Below are 16,603 nucleotides of genomic sequence, written 5' to 3' on the forward strand. Positions count from 1 at the left end.
TTTCACATCTTTCTCTTTTGTTCTAACTATGTCCAGGTAGGCATGTCTATTTTTCTCCCTCCCGAGTCTTTTCCTTTTACTTTCCTCCCATGGTGGATCGTATCTCGTTTCCTCATCTGTACTACACTTTTCGTCCTTTACTCCTATTACCATTCCTTCAGCTTTAATTTCTCCTGACAGTGTTGTAGTTATCTTTTCCACTTCCTTAAATACACCTACCATTAATTCTTTTTGATCCTCACTGATCTGCCCCAGCACATTAATATCTCTGTTTAAGTTTTTAATGTTATCCTGAACCTTTTTCATGTTCCATTTCTGTATCTCTAACTCCTTTTCTATTTTCTTGGACTCCAGAGGGGTCTCTACATCTATTACTCCCCCTTCTATTTTTATTAAAGGGGCCTGTACCTCGTCTGATGTGTCCCTATTCCCGTGGTTCTTGTCACACCCCAGTGTCTCAATATCTGAATATAAGGGACGTGACTCCAGTGTCCCATCTGGGGTGCCAGAGAGAGAGAGAGAGAGAGAGAGAGAGAGAGAGAGAGAGAGAGCATAGCGAGAGAAAGAGATAGAGAGGCAGATACACAGAGCACAAGAGATAGAGAGAGAAAATGCCTTGCACTGGCCCCACTGGGAGAAAAGTCTTCAGATTAACACTTTCGTTTCAAAGGTTTTAAAAGGTTCTCATCCTGTGATCACTGGTCTGGATCAGATTGGGTCTCCCACCACTGGGAACTATCACTCCTTCCTTCCCTCCCACCTTGAGTGAGCTACACGTCAGCCCACAATGTCTGCCCTGATCCCGCAATGGTGGGGGTGCGGGAAAAAGGGAGGGAGAGAGGATAAAACAGGATCCCATTTGATGCGGAGCTGGAATTGTGGGCACAAAATTAAAACCAAATTGTATTTCTCTGCCCTGCCCAACCTGGGGATTTCAGGGCAGCACCGCCACAGATTGGGATTGGGAGGGGGAGTGGGTGAGAGAGGAGGGGGGGGAGAAGAGAGAGAGGGGGAGAGAAGAGAGAGGGGGGAGGGTGAAAGGAGGGAGGGAGAGAGCAAACCCGGACACTTCGTGGCTGGAAACTGGAAACAGGCACTTTTCCTTTCCCTTCTGTGTTTTGTTTCTTCCAGCTTATCTAAGACACTACGTTTTAAAATTTTTTTTTTTTCTCTCACCTGTCAGGAACATCTCAGTGCCCCCGGGTAACCAACCCCTCTTCCTCCAGCGGTCTACACATTTTCGGAGCATTTTTTGTTTTTCCAATGCCGCATTACTGGTATTTCGCTCCTCTAATTCCTGATTAATTTCCTTAATAACTTGGTCAAAAGTCTTAGCAGGCAACTGTACAGCCATAGCTGCGGGACCGCTTTCTAATGCCTGTTTTAATTTAGGTTTTTGTCTGTTTAGGGGATCTATGTCAACGAAAATTGCTTTTAAAAATGTCCCCTTGCAAGCTGGATGACTAATATCTTTTAAAAGAACAGTCTCGAAGTCTTGTCCTCCAATTGACTTCAGACTGTCCTGTATACTCTGATTGCTCGTTTTCCACTCTCTGTTTTCCCAAAGGGGTCTGAAAGTTAAATTACAACTAGAAAACCAAATATTTGGGCTATACTTTTGTCCTGTTTCCCTGTACCAATCTATGAATTTACGTAACTTTATCTCCTTGGTGATGTTGGTAATACCCTCATTTAACTTATCAAAAGTATTTCGAATAAACTGGGTGTCTCTTAGGAGTTTGTCAACTTTTTCACTAATATCTCCTACCTGATCCGGACACAGCTGTCGCAGCCTTCTGTCGTCGTTCTTGTTCACCAGGCAGGCGTCCCTGAGTACTTTTTTTGTTGTCTCAAGGTCTCTAGTGTCTGCTGTGGTATTCCACCACGGCGAATTGGGGAAATAAATTCTTAACTTCTCAAGTGTACAGACATTATCATACCTACCGGACATTTATAAGTCAGTCTCTCAGATACAATTGAGGCCAATAAGCCTGAACCTTTGTTTTCTTTCAAAGCCCAACCTTCACGTGGGAGATTTCTCCTCTAATAACCAGTTTAGGGCAGAAAACTCAGGTCCTCAATTGTTTATAGACCACCTTCTCACTCTATTGGACTTTGCAACGACACAATAAAGACTTTTAAACTCTAGTAGTTTCTTGCGAAGCACTTAATAAATGTCATTCAAACACCTTAAGGACTTTTATCTTGTCTGTAATCACTTACGTGTTACAATCCTGGCATGCGACCTTCAATTGTGGTCGTCTAATTTGTCCGATCTCCAGTTCTTACTGACAATCATAAAGATTTAAAAAAAAAAGAGAATTTTGTTAAAACAGGCTTCTCTGGACCTTTTTATCAGCCGGCTGAGATGATTGTCAGAAAAAACAGAAACCGTCGTCCAGTGTTCACTCACCCATCACGTCGGGGTCACCAAATTGTTAGGTCTGCTTTGTTCATGAATGAGTGAGACAAACACCAGGCTGAGTCGAAATCAGGGTTCTTTGTTCTTTATTACCGGATTGTAACACTTGCGACTAACAAAGTTAGTCGGAGAATGCATTCTGCCGTTATCAGCAAAATGGTGATTTTTTATACCCTTGGATACATGCTTAGAACATCATCATATCATTACTTGTCCAATGACTAAAACTGTTGCTATCCTTTCCCTGCTAGCTTCCTGCCTCTCAATCCATCAATGTCTCTCTTATCTTGTAAGTACAAGGATGCATTCTGTTACTCCTTAGTACTGGGTGACTCCTTCTCCGGTCCCATCTCATGATGTTTTACCTAACAGGAGTACAAGGACACCTCCCCTTCTTGTTACTGCCCTGTACAGGGTAACTCCCTACACATTCCCATCTCATGATGTTTTACCTTACACTCTTCAAACTTCACTGGTATCAAACAATTCTTATACTCTGCCAAGAATTTAACATTTATGAATTTTCACCAGGCTCTGGGTTCTTGAAGGTAAATGGTTACTGCTCAGGAAGGTCCTGTTCAATCTCAGAGCGATATTTTTTGCTCGTTGGACACACACAAACTGATTTCTTCCGATCAGTCACTTCATTGTCTTGCTGAAGAAACTTGCCCCATCATGGGTTTTACAAATGATAACCTCTTCTTCCAGGTCACCACAGAGTTCCTCTTGTTTCCCTTATTTCAGGAGAAACACTCTAGCCAGCCATTTCCTCTTGTAAGGATTACAGGGGGTTTTCATCAGGCTGAACTCAGAACTCACAACCTGTCTTCAAAATGGGGTTTTCAACAAGCTGACAGCTTGCCATGTTTCAACCTCAATGACCGCTGTAGAACTGACCTCTCTCTCTCTCTCTCTCTCTCTCTCTCTCTCTCTCTCTCTCTCCCTCCCCTTGTAAAAATCAGAACCCCTTCCAAGGCTCCAAACTCAATCCTTGAGAGGTCTTATCAGCCTCTGCCTGTATCTTATTCCAGTTGCATTTACTTCTGAAATTCTTTCCAAAGCAGTTCAATTGTCTTTTTCAAAGCCACTGGTGCCTGAATGTCTAGTTTCAGTAAATCTCTTACATCTTAAATAGGATGTGAAAAGTAGCCTACACTACCCCCCCCCCCCACAATCTATCTCTCCAAGAGACATATACAATTATATAATGTAAAATATAATTAAAACCCGTAACAATCTAATCAGAACAAAGTGTGGGGCTTGTCCCAGTAATGGCTTCTTTCTATTCACCCTATGGGGTTCTATTCAATTCCATTCAGAAAGTTCTCAGATCCCAAGACTTCTGGGATCTATTTTTGAAAAAAATTACAGGATTAGAGCCTTCAAAATCTTCAGCCAAGCCAACAAGCTTCACATTATTTCTACAGTTATGATTCTCCATTACATCAATTTTTTTTGCAGAAACTCTTTCCTCTGCTAGTCCCATATTTTAAAAGTATCTTCCATTTTATTAACTGCGTCTTTGCACTTTTCCACTTCATCACAAAACTCTTCTTCAATTTGCTGAACTTGAACTTTTACTTTGTTAACCACTTTAGAATATTTTGTCATTTCCTCCTTAATATTTCTCATTTTTCCCTTAACATATTCAAATTGTGTATTTACATCACATCTTACTGGTACAAATTCCAATAGATTCATTAATCTAGAAGTTTGATCTTGTCTGTCCATACCTTGACTTCTAGCCTCCGGAATTTTAACCTGCATGACTTTGATACTTTGTACTATTTGGGCTTCTGCATCTTCATGTTCTACTTCTTCTTCTTCTTCTTCTTCTTCTTCTTCCTCCTCCTCTCTGTCTTGGTCTTCCTCTTCTGATCCTTCTAAATTACTTCATGAACTTCAGACTTTTCCTCCATTTCCAAGGAAGGCTGAACCTGCAGGCCAACGCTGCTGACAGCAGTTTCAGTCGATTCAGCTGTTTCCTATAGGGAAACAGTTTGTTCAGTTCTGCACATGTGTGATCTTCCACGCATGTGGGATTGTTCTTGAAGGAGCTGCAGATTCCATCTTCTCCGGCTCCCCAGAGGGATAGCGCTGGTGTCACTTGCATGCGGGCTGCTGCAGCTCAGGTTGATAGAGGAGTAAGCAGAACTTGAGCCAAGGCTACAACATCGAGGTTCCAACTTCTTCCGATTTTCTGACTTCTTTTCCAACTGTTTTCTTGCTTGTCTGTGTCTTTTCCTTCCTTGAAGCCATAGTGAAAATTTTGCAGGTAAGTTCCTAAAGCTTTTTAAATCTTTTAAAATTAAAAAATTTTTTTAAAGTCAGTTATTAATTAATTTTCCCAGGAGAGGCGTATCTTCACATCTCCCATCATGCCAAAATGCTACGGCGTCTGGCCTCACCAATGTTTAATACAGCTTTAACAAAACATCCCAACTCCTACACTCAATACGCTGATTTATGAAGGTTAATGTGCCAAAAGCTCTCTTTACAATCCTATTCACCTGTGACAACATTTTTTGAGAATTATGTATCTGTATTCCCAGATGCCCCTGTTCTACTGCACTCCTCAGTGCCCCACCATTTACTGTGTTTGTCTTTCCTTGGATATTCCTTCCAAAATACACACCTCACACTTGTCTGCATTAAATTTATGGTGGCATGGTTAGTGTAGCAGTTAGCACAAGGCCTTTACGGCGCCAGAGATCAGGACCAGAGCACAGTTCGAGTCCCGTGCTGTCTGTAAGGAATTTGTACATTCTCCCTGAATCTGCATGGGTTTATTCCAGGAGCTCCGGATTCCTCCCACCTTTCAAAATGTACTGGGGGTGTCGGATAATGAGAGGCAAATTGGGTGGCACAGACTTATGTGAAATGGCCTGTTTCCGTGCTCTTTGTCTAAATATAGAAAAATAAATTCCATTTGCCAATTTTCAGCCCATTTTTACAGCTGGTGCAATCCCTCTGCAAGCTTTGAAAACTTTACTTGCTGTTCACAATGCCTCCAATCTTTGCAGCATCTGCAAGCCTGCTGATCCAATTTACCACATTATCATCCAGATCAGTGGTTCCCAACCTTTTTCTTCCAACTCACATACCACTTTAAGTATTCTCTATGTCATTGGTGCTCTGTGATTAGTAAAGGATCGCTTAAGGTGGTATGTGAATGGGAAGAGAAGGTTAAGAACCACTGCTCTAGACCCAATTGTTACCAAAATATTTTGTTTGAGAAAAATTGTGATTGGCCCATTTCTTTTGGAGTTATGAAACTGTACACATAACAAGTCAATTAGGCACGATTAGAACAGTGGTTTTCAAATTTATTTCTTTCCACCCACCTACCACCTTAAGCAATCCTTTACTAATCTCAAAGCACCTATGGCATAGGGAATACTTAAAGTGGTATATGAGTTGGAAGAAAAAGGTTGGGAACCACTGATCTGGATGATAATGTGGTAAATTGGATCAGCAGGCTTGCAGATGATGCAAAGATTGGAGCATTGTGAACAGCAAGTAAAGTTTTCAAAGCTTGCAGAGGGATTGCACCAGCTGTAAAAATGGGCTGATATAGATGACAATAACAATGGTCCCAGCCCTGATCCCTGTGGCATAGTCACAGTCACAGGCCTCCAGTCTTGGAATCCAGCACCCACCACCACTCTCTGGCTTCTCCTGTATGGCCAATGTCGAATCCAATTTATTACCTCACCATGATATTGAGCGTCTGAGTTTTCTCTGGAAGTCTATCAAGGAGACACTCAGATCTGATGAATGAAGAGTTAATCAAGCTTAACTAGTTGACTTTCTCACATCTAGATTTAAAGTATTGTGATTCACATTATTTGGGTTATAATTTGGTCCTGTTTCTTCAAAGAGTCTTTGGATCTGTGAAGTATTATGTCAATCAGACAGCTTCACTCTCCTCTTTGTCTTGGGCAGTCCCTTTCAGGATGACAAAGCTTCAAAGTATTTGACATAACTGCTTCTAATGGAATACATTAATGCTGTGATAGCTCTCAACTCAATGAAGTGCAATTTGGGCACGTAGCCCATTTTTCTATATCGGCTAAAGTTAATCAACAGAAAGTTACTGGCTGGTCACATGTAATTTTCCAAAATGAGTTCTATACAGTGGCTCAAAGTCACAGATTACGGTTGAGGATCATTTATTACATTTTATGAAAAATGAAAACTGAGAGCAGTCGGATCAGTCATGTAATGTAGAGGAACACTTAATGATTAGAGGATACTAAAATTCATATTTCAATGTTAATCAACAGGGTATAATAGTTATGGAAATAAGTCTTCCAATCAGTGAACAAATGCATTTATATAGTAATTTTTTTATGGAGGAGAAAAGCATTTCACAATCACTGAATTCCTTTTTGAGTCAGTTGCTGTTAATTGTTGGAACTACATTGCAAATCATAAGCACCTGAAAATGGCAAAGAGGTTAGTGGTTTCATGCAGATTCCTTAATGGGCCCATCCAAAATTTTAATCCATCTCTTACCTTCAAGTGCCCCCTTGGTAAACTGCATTTGCGTTTTCACCCTTATCTCGCACCACCAGCCTTAGTTGTCAGTGAAAAAATCTCAGAAAACAAACAATATCCTGTAAGTAAAGTTAAGAGTCACTGCAGCACCGTTTTTTTTTAAATCTAGGACCTCAATTTAAGACTAAATAATGGTTCATTGATTGAGACATTGTGCTGGTATGAAGACCAGCAATCACAAACAATGCAGAAGCCCTCAGTTCATTTATGGTAATGCATAATTTATGGTAAAGTAAATTGCCTGCTTTTTCCAAATGGAATTATATTGCCATCGTTCAGAAAATTCTGATCCCAATAAATAGCAGGCTATGATAGCAAAATTGTTATCTAAGAAATGAGCATCTTCAGAACTGAGGAATATTTGTGGAGAGCTCAGTAAATCAGGAGCCGAGATTTAAAGCAATCAGTGGAAGGATTAGAGTTGAAGAAGGGTGTCTTCACCCAAAGAATGGTGGTGGCCTTGGCTTGATGCTCACCTCCTGTGAGTGAGGTCAAAACAGAAATCTGAATCCCACTCAAAAGGTACATGAATGAGTCGCTGCAAGGTGATGAACCAGGAGCCAGAGGGTATATTTGTCTCTGTTAGCTCTCAGAAATTGCTACGATTCTGAAAATGTCATTAATATTCAAGATTCTGAGGTTTAACTTTAAAATACAGCACACTGTCAGCTTGTATTTGATAATGATTTGATCAAAGAGGATATAATTTCCTTTAAAATATAGATCCCTCTGCTTATGGCACACATATTAAAGTAATTTCCCTGCTTTACTCAAAGAGCAGTTTTTGCTTCAAGGAGTTTTGCTTAATGCCATTGATCTGCCCTGTACTGACCATCTGTGAGCAACCCCCGAGATATCCCTGGCACAGGGTGCTGAGGCTCTGAGCTTCGTAATCCGACTTGGTCAGACTTTTCCCTTGTGCAAGGTGCCCCACTGTTGTGTAATCATTGCACTCTGGGAGCACATTGCAGCCTAATGTAGTAAAATATGATTTATTGGAGCCTCTATCAATCTTCCAAAGGGTGTCTGTAGAACAAATGATCCTGAGAACAGGCTTAGGGCATGTCACTATTTTCAAGTGAAGTGCATTTCTAACTGGATTCTCCAAATATGCATTGATTTAAAATTTGTAATAATTTAAATTCAGTAACAGACCCTTTCGTCCCATGAGCCCATTCTGCCCAATTACATACAATTGACATACAACCCTTAATAAAAGCAGTGGGCCTAAAATGTGCAGTTAAACAAGAAAGTTTGCAGACACTGGAGTCAAGTACAATACACAAATCAGCAGATCATGTAGTATCCATAGGATATGAAAATTTTGGGCTTGGGCCCTTTGTCAAGGTATTAGATATGCTTCAGCCCGTCATGTAGGCTCTAGAGAAGATTGGAAATCACCTTGTGCTATTGTGGGAAAGGAGCTGATGCAGATGAAAATAACGCATGAGATGCTGTATTCCCATCACATATGATCCCATTTTCTGCCTAAAAGAGAACAAATATTTATTCTTGCTTTCCTTTCTTTTATTCAATATTCTTTTCAGAGATTATTTCGCTAAGAAAGACTTAGAGAAGAATAAGAGATTAAACTATCTCGATGGAACTGTTTACCATGACTTCACACCTCACTTCCTCTCCACTCCTGCCCTAGTGCTCAACTCCATCCCCACACTAAAATCAGTAAAAGCCCAAGCTTTATGTCATGTCGTAGGATTTATTTTCAAGTAAATAACAAACTCTTGACACTTGTTCAGTGCGATGTCAAAGTGTGGATATTGCTCATTGATGGATACATTTTCCCTAGATAATAATATTAGATTGCCCGAGCAACTCATCATCTTCAAATTCATACATAAATATTTTTAGTGACTTGGTTTTTTTGTGTGAAAAAGGGTACAATGTTTTGCCCATAAACAAAAGTGGCTGAGAAACTCTTTGGTGACTAGACAGGTATTTTAAATCAGGAGTGTGTGGAAGGCCAAAGCATTTTTTTTGAGGGTCAGGTGAAATCTGCGACACGTGATGGACATGATCTTCACTGTACATCAATTCCAAGAAAAATGCAGGGAGCAGCATCAACCAGAGTACATCGTCTTTTTGTGCCAATAAAAGCCTTCCAGTCTGTCAGCTGAGAAGGACTGTAGATTTATTTTTACATTTGTCTGCCCTCATAAATTGTCTCAGTGTCTGCTGCATTAGGGCTTGTATATATACTCAGTCCTCTGCCACACTCCCTGTCCACCCACAGAATGCATATCCAAACACTACTCCAACTTCCTCTAAAAATTTGCAAATGATGCCACCATCATCGGCAGGACCTCCAACAACAAAGAGGTGGAAAAGAGAAGGGAGATGGAGGGACTTGTGGCTTTGTGCCATATCCACATCTTCTTCCTCAAAGTCAGCAAGAACGAAGACTTCTGGAAGAAGGGTGAGCCTCATTCCCTGGTCTGCAGCAATGGTGATGGGCTTTAAGTTCCAATAGTAAACTTGTCCTGGTCCACCCACGTTGATGAACTGACCAAGAAAGCTCACTGTTGCCTCGACTTCAACAGAGCATGAGGAAATTTCATTAGTATCATTTGACAACTTCTCCAGGGAACAGCACTGTGTGGTCCAGGATCTGCTCCACTCAAGAGTTGAAAAAACTACAGTGGGTTATGACTATGACTCAGGGCACCCTTTCCCCTCCATCATCTACAAATCTCACTGCCTTGGAAAAGCAGCCAACTTATTAAAAGTCTTGTCCCGCCCCATCCACATTCTCTTCACCCCCTCCTGTCAGGGAAAAGGTTCACAGGGATGAAATCAGGTCACAGCATATTCAAGGACAGTTTGTTTCCTGACTCCTAAACAAACCTCATTCTAGCAGAATTATGTTGCCTTTGCTCCACACCAATTGATCTTTCTTTGTAGCTCTGCACATTTTGGACTGTGCCTTCCATGTACTATGCAAGATTGAGCCAACACTTCAACCATTGCTCCCTCCAATATTTTGTCTCTGGGGTAGTAAAAAGCTGAAGGGTTCAATCTTTATTACTCCTCCTTTAGAAGGGTATTTTCAGTCATCACAGAAAATGATGGTGGTGCAGGCACATATTAGGAGGCCTTTAAATCCCCCGATAGCCTCACCTTCTAATTGTCAAGTTGACAATAAAGAGCCCAACTAGCACTGACAACTCATCTCGTCAGATCACAGAAACTGAGCATGCATTTATTAATTACTATAGAGGGGTAGAGTGAAGGCTTAGCCCCTTGCTCACTAGCTATTTGATGGATCAAAAAACACGCTGGTTCCAGAGGTCTCAGATATCTGCAGTCAGATCATCATAAATCTGGAGAGGGTACATAATAGCAAGGAATGCACTGCCTCAGTCCCTTCAGTTAGCAAATCATTATTGTTTAGTGAGGAATTCATGTCGGGGAAGAGTGAAAAAATTCTGATGGTTTTGAAAGCATTAATTTATTTTTACTCTCCAAGGTCTTTGCTTATGTTACACTTCTCTGTTGAGATTGATTACTGCTTATTATGCTTCCCAGAAGAGATGCACATCAAGTAGTGGTCCCTGCCATCCGCTGGTAACTGCATTAGTTTATCCAAGAAACCACAGTGACTTGTGAGGGTGCATATTTACAGCCAGTGTCATGGTTTCCATGGACTGTAATTGAAAGGCATCTCCAGTTCAGTGTGATTTCACCATTCCCCAGGAAAGGAGTCTTTCAAGCATGATAGGTCATGACAACTTTACACAGGGAGGAGGGATCAGAACAATCCTACCTCAAGCTGACCCTGGCTGTGGATGCTGTCCAAGAAAAGGAATGTGTTGGCATTCAAAAAAACATTTGAACTATTAGAACATTCTAACATGAAGAAAAATAAATTTAAGACAGTTTAAATTTCTTAAAAAAAACTCTTGTGGCGGCTCATCCACGGAACAGGTCCACAGCAGATCTAGCTGTGAAATCTCTGTGTGCAGAGCAAGCCCACAGCCGGGCGGCTAACATCGTTTCCGCCCTGCAGGTTACAAGGGCTGCTGGGAGAGGATTCTCAAGCAGTTGGTTCAACTCACTTTCGACTCTGTGTGGTTTTTCGCCCACTCCGCAGCTAGCACGAATACGTTGATGACCCTGATGGTCCAAAAGGCATTTGGACCGAACAATGACCAACCCAAGCACACAGAATGCAGTTTCACTGAAATGGCCAACTTTCTAGAACTGGCCACTGCAGGTCTGGTTTGAACAGGCTGAAGCCCAATTCCAGGTCAGGCAAATGACCTCGGACACTACAAATCACTCAACCAGGAAAGTGGAGGCTGCATTGTCGACTTCCTACACCAGCCATCGGTTGTGGGCAGGTATGAAACAATCAAGGTACTCCTGATCCATCCCGCTGCAAGCATGCAGCACAGTTGCTCGACATGGACGGCCTAGGCGACCACGCGCCATGGGCCTTAATAAACAAAATTCTGGTACTAGCAGATGGCCATAAGCCATGTTTACTGATTGAACAAGTCATCCTCAAGCAGATGCCAGAAGATATCCACCTCCTCATCATTAACAATGATTTCAGTGACCCACACAAATTAGCGGCCCGCGCAGATATCCTGTGGCACACCAAGCAGCATGGCGGGATCTCCATCAACCAAGTAGCTGCATCATGCCCTAAGGCCCGGGCATTCCCCACATCACCAATGAAGCCGGTGATGCCCACAGCAGGGAGTAACCCCAGTTTGGACCGTTGGTATTTTTTACCAACAAAAGTGGGGTTCAGGAGCCCACCATTGCCGCCCACCCAGTTCTTTTCTGGGAAACACTGGGGATGGCCATTGCTAATGGCTACGGTGGCTGGCCACCATTACATTCTCCTTTACTTATGGGACCAACACTCCAGGTGAAAGTTCCTCGTAGACTCAGGGGCGGAAGTTAGCGTCTTGCCCCCCTCGAGCCGTGACTCCTGTGCCGTGAAGTCAGGACCAGTGCTTGTCGCTGCCAACACAGCAGTATTCACACATATGGCACTTGGTTCCAGCCGTTTCACCTGGTAACAGTATCGCAACCTTTATTGGGTGCAGATTTCCTCTGGTCGCACTGCCTCCTAGTGGACCTCAAGGGACGGTGCCCAGTGAATGCAATGACCTTCCAGACCTTCTCGCTCGGCGAAACAAAGTTACCGGCCTCACACCTGGACTCTGTGACTTTGTCAGGCAATGAATTAGCCAGAGTACCAGTGGAGTTCCTGCCCATTATTACACCGCAGTTCTCCATAGACACCCATAAGCAAGGTGTACAGCATCACATTCCCACTCAAGGACCACCGCTACATCCCTAGGCACGTGGGGTCCCACCCAATAAATTCCACCTCGCCAAGGAGGAGTTCAGAAAAATGGAGGAGATGGGGATTGTCTGCCATTCAGACAGCCCATGGGCCTCCCTGCTGCACATGGTGCCCATGTCAGCTGGAGGATGGAGGCCATGAAGTGATCACAGAAGGCTCAATGATGCCATTACGGCCTGATATATGGCAAGGCCAAGGAAATCACCTTGGGGTCAGCAGCAGCTTTTGAGCAGGCTAAGGAAGCCCTTGCAAACGCCACCCTCCTGCTACCCACAGCCCTCACAGTTGATGCTTTCAACTTAGCAGTTGATGGCATGCTGGAATAACTAATTGAGGGACAGTGGAAACCACCTGTGTTCTTTAGCCGGCATCTGTGACCCCTGGAGTTGAAATACAGCATCTTCGCCAGGGAGCTGCTAGCCCTCTACTTCACAATCTGGTACTTTCAGTATTTCTTGGAGAGGTGGGAGTTCATGGATCACAAACCCCTCACCATCACATTCGACAAATTGTTGGATCTGTGGTCAGCACGGCAGCAATGCCACCTGTCATACATCTCGGAGTATACAACCACCGTCAAACACAGCTCCAGGAATAACAATGTTGTGGCCGACGCCATCCACTTGTTGCATTCCGTGTCCCTAGGGTTGGACCACACAGCACTTTCTGAGGCACAGCAGCTGGATGAAGAAATGCCGGCCTACTGCATGCAGTCTCTGGCCTGCAACTTGAGGATATCCCCATTGGCCCTACAGGCAGCAAACCTCTCTGTGATGATCCCTATTTCTAGATTCTCACGCGAGGAAATGGTCTCCCCAAGTACACACTGTCAACACCCTTAAGATCGAATGTGTTTCAATCACCTCTTACTTTTCTAGGTCGAGCAGATCCAAACCAACCTGGTCCTTTCCTTACAAGGCAACCTGCCTATTCCAGGTATTCGACGAGCAAACAATAATTGTTCCTTTACCTGTCTCCCACTCAAAGATTGTGAAATCTGATTTTCTGATCTTTGGATTGCAACAACATGGGTAGAAGAGTTTTTGAATAAACTGTGAATAAATTACTTGAACCCCTCAAGCCTGAGTCAGCATTTTCTGGTTTACTAAGATATTTTGTGAGTTTCTTGGGCTTGTCCTCCTTGTGCAATTCCTCAGGTGTCACTTTTGCTTATATCATCTTCACCTTCCTATCCTGGTGCCTGCTGTAAAAACTTGAATGTTCAGTCTGAACTTCAGAAAAACTCTGCTATGTACAGATCAGGCTCGAAGAACTCTTATATGGCAGGATCTTTCTATATACATTATTGCAATCCAGAGGATAATTAGTCAGAGGAAACTTTGGGTGAGCTCATGTTGTTCATTCTATTAAGAAGAGCAACAGGAATAAGTCACATGGCTACGAGTTGGTGAGCTTTACAACAGTGATCGGGAAAAAGTTTTAACGGGACAGAATTTACGTACATTTGGAAAGGCAAGAAGTGATGGAAAATAGTCATCATGGTTTTGTCCAGGGGAAACCTTTCTCACTAATTTGATTGAATTTTTTTTTGAAGACGTAACAAAGGAGTTTAAGAAGAGCAGCAGATGGTGTCGATGTGGACATTAGTGAGGCATTTGACAAAGTCCCACTTCGTAGATTGACAGCATTCAAAGTGGACTGGATAATTGGATTCAAGATGTAGTTTTATGGAAGGCAGAAGGTACATGTCAAATCATTTTTACCCATTTGCAAATGGCAGAGATCAGTGCTAGGACTTTTGATGAAAGGCTCAAGGCCTAAACTTTGGTTATATATCTTTATCTTTACTGTATAAAGTACGCTGTTTGACCTGTTTTTCTCCAGCATTGTGTTTTTATTGGGACCCTTCTTGTTTGTCATATATTGGATGTAAAATTAGGAAGCTTGAAGATCATATGAAATTGGTTGGTATCTAGTAGATCAACAAAGGACAAAGATCAGGTGGAAATTTGAACAGTGCCTTGGAAATCATGCCAAGTGCAAGATTATTCATTTTTGGAGTCAAATAAGGAGAAGGCCATATGCAATAAATGGCAGAGCACTAAAGAATGAAGAGCAGAAAGACAATGATCCCAAAAAGTGGCAGCACAGGTGTTAGGGTAGTGATAACGGCAGATGGCATGTTTGTCTTCATCGAATGGAACAGTTGGAGCATCTTGTGGAAACTTTGCAAAACTGGGGTTGGACCACACTTGGAGGATTCTGTGCTGCTCTGGTCATCAAAAGTCCCAGCACTGATCTCTGCCATTTGCAAATGGGTAAAAATGATTTGACATGTACCTTCTGCCTTCCATAAAACTACATCTTGAATCCAGTGTTCCGATTGCATGAGAGAGATCCTAGATAATGGGATTTTTAATTTTGGGGAAAGATACAATTCTAATCCTCTATGATATCACTCATACCACTATAAAAATTCTAAAATGAAATGAAAGCCCTAAATAAAATAACTCTTCATAATCAATATTACATACTCTGCAGCTTTACAAGCGAAAATATTTTCACTTAATCGTATATGTGTCATCTCAATAACTGGAAAAAGCCACTGATCAAAACTTCTTCCAGCTCTTAAATTTCCTCTTTGCCATGTTCTTTCTTCTTTAGGATGACTCACGTGTATATTTATTTCTGTAATTTCAGAATTCTACTGTGACTTTGAGTCGGACTGCGAGTTGGAATATTCATCTGACGCTGACAATGGATTGACAGGCTGGGTTACTGCAACGCCACAGGATCTCTCCCAGATCACAGAGACGGCTGTACCAGAACAAGATTATTCTGAACAGTCGAGTGAGGGTAAGGGAATAATTAGCAAGTTGATGCCATCCAGTGTTCATAAATCCAGATGTTTAATTTTATTCATTTTACATTTTTTCAAATGAAGAGAAAGCCCCAAAGCTCATAAAAATGGAGTTCCACTTGTTACAATCTTTTCTGTCAGATTTTACATTGGTGAAAACAAAAATCTTCTTGAAATGTCTGAATTTGACGAAAACTATTGTTCAGTAATTTGAGCCAGGGTCCCTCTTGGGGATACTTCCAGACAGCTGCTTAATATTGGCGTAATGATAAATTTGTGACAGAAGTTCTCTATAATTCACTAATGTTGCACCTGGCTTTCAGGAGAACCTTCCAGAGCCAGCCAGGTGTGCACATTTTTAAATGATTTTTGTACCCAGATGCTGCTGGAAAGAGTGATTCAAAAAATGAGTGGTTCCCAACTGAGTCTGTTCATCACCCTCAGAGGGGCACCAGATTACTAGCAAATAGTGTGTTAATTCAGTTAAAAACTTTACACACATACCAAAAACTAAAAATAAATTAAATATGTTCTCAGTGCACTATGTGCTGTGGCAAAAGAGATATCGTGGTCTGCAGGAATGCTCGGCTGGACCCAATTCCTTTGAAGGAGCAGAATCTAATGTATTTAGAAGGTCTGGTGGGCCAAGTATGTGTGTAAATAATTGAGGCCATATTTCAAAAGGTTGGGAGTCACCCAAATTGAATGATATCTTTAATATCTCACTCTCAAATTGTGGGTGGGGTGCCGAGGATGAATTGTCCTTGAGGAGCTAATAATTGGGCAGGCTTTCTGAGTTATTTCAGTCCATCTGGTGAAAGCATTCCCACAGTGCTATTGAATAAGGAGCACCAGGATTTAGATCCAGTGATAAAGAAGGGTCAGAGATATATTTCCCATTCAGGATCTTGTTCAATTTGGAGTGAAAATCTCATGCTTTTGTGATAGATGTTAAACATTTGGTAGATGTCACCAGAGTAACGGTAATGCATTTTGAACACTGCAGCCACTATGAGCCAGTGAAGGATGAAAATAGTTTTTAAAGTCACGGCCAGTGCCAAGGTGGGGGGGCATCCATGGCCATGAGTTATTGGCCCCCCCCCCCACCTGCAGCAATAGCGTCCTAGCTTCCAAGAGTATAAGCACATCTGTTTGTCCATTACATCGAAGGGAGGGGTAGGTGTGACAGCAGTGCATGTTCATGGCAGGTGTAGCACCCGCCTCTCCCCACCCCACTGCTGAGTGGATTTTCAAATGTCAGTTTGTGCCGCCCTCCCCATTCCCCACCCCACAATTACTCTAATCCCCATCCCCATCCCCCACCGATTAGACTTGTTCTGACCCTGACTCTGTTTAAAGTAGAGCATGGGATGTTACTCAGAAGGGCTGCTTTATCATGAATATGTTGAGTTTCTTGGACCTTGTAGGAGCTTCACTCCAGGTAGATGGAGAGAATTTCATC

The 16,603-nt window shown here is 42.3% G+C and overlaps 1 long non-coding RNA gene across 1 annotated transcript in view; it reads left to right on the forward strand.

The window, feature by feature from the left end:
• LOC138760440 (uncharacterized) overlaps positions 1–16,603 on the forward strand; it is a 240,519-nt gene that overhangs the window by 11,329 nt on the left and 212,587 nt on the right. The window contains exon 2 of the long non-coding RNA XR_011355603.1: positions 14,982–15,137. This is a non-coding gene — a long non-coding RNA (uncharacterized lncRNA). The remainder of the gene's footprint in view (positions 1–14,981; positions 15,138–16,603) is intronic.

Source organism: Narcine bancroftii, chromosome 4 (assembly GCF_036971445.1).
Source record: "Narcine bancroftii isolate sNarBan1 chromosome 4, sNarBan1.hap1, whole genome shotgun sequence".
NCBI classification, from domain to species: domain Eukaryota; kingdom Metazoa; phylum Chordata; class Chondrichthyes; order Torpediniformes; family Narcinidae; genus Narcine; species Narcine bancroftii.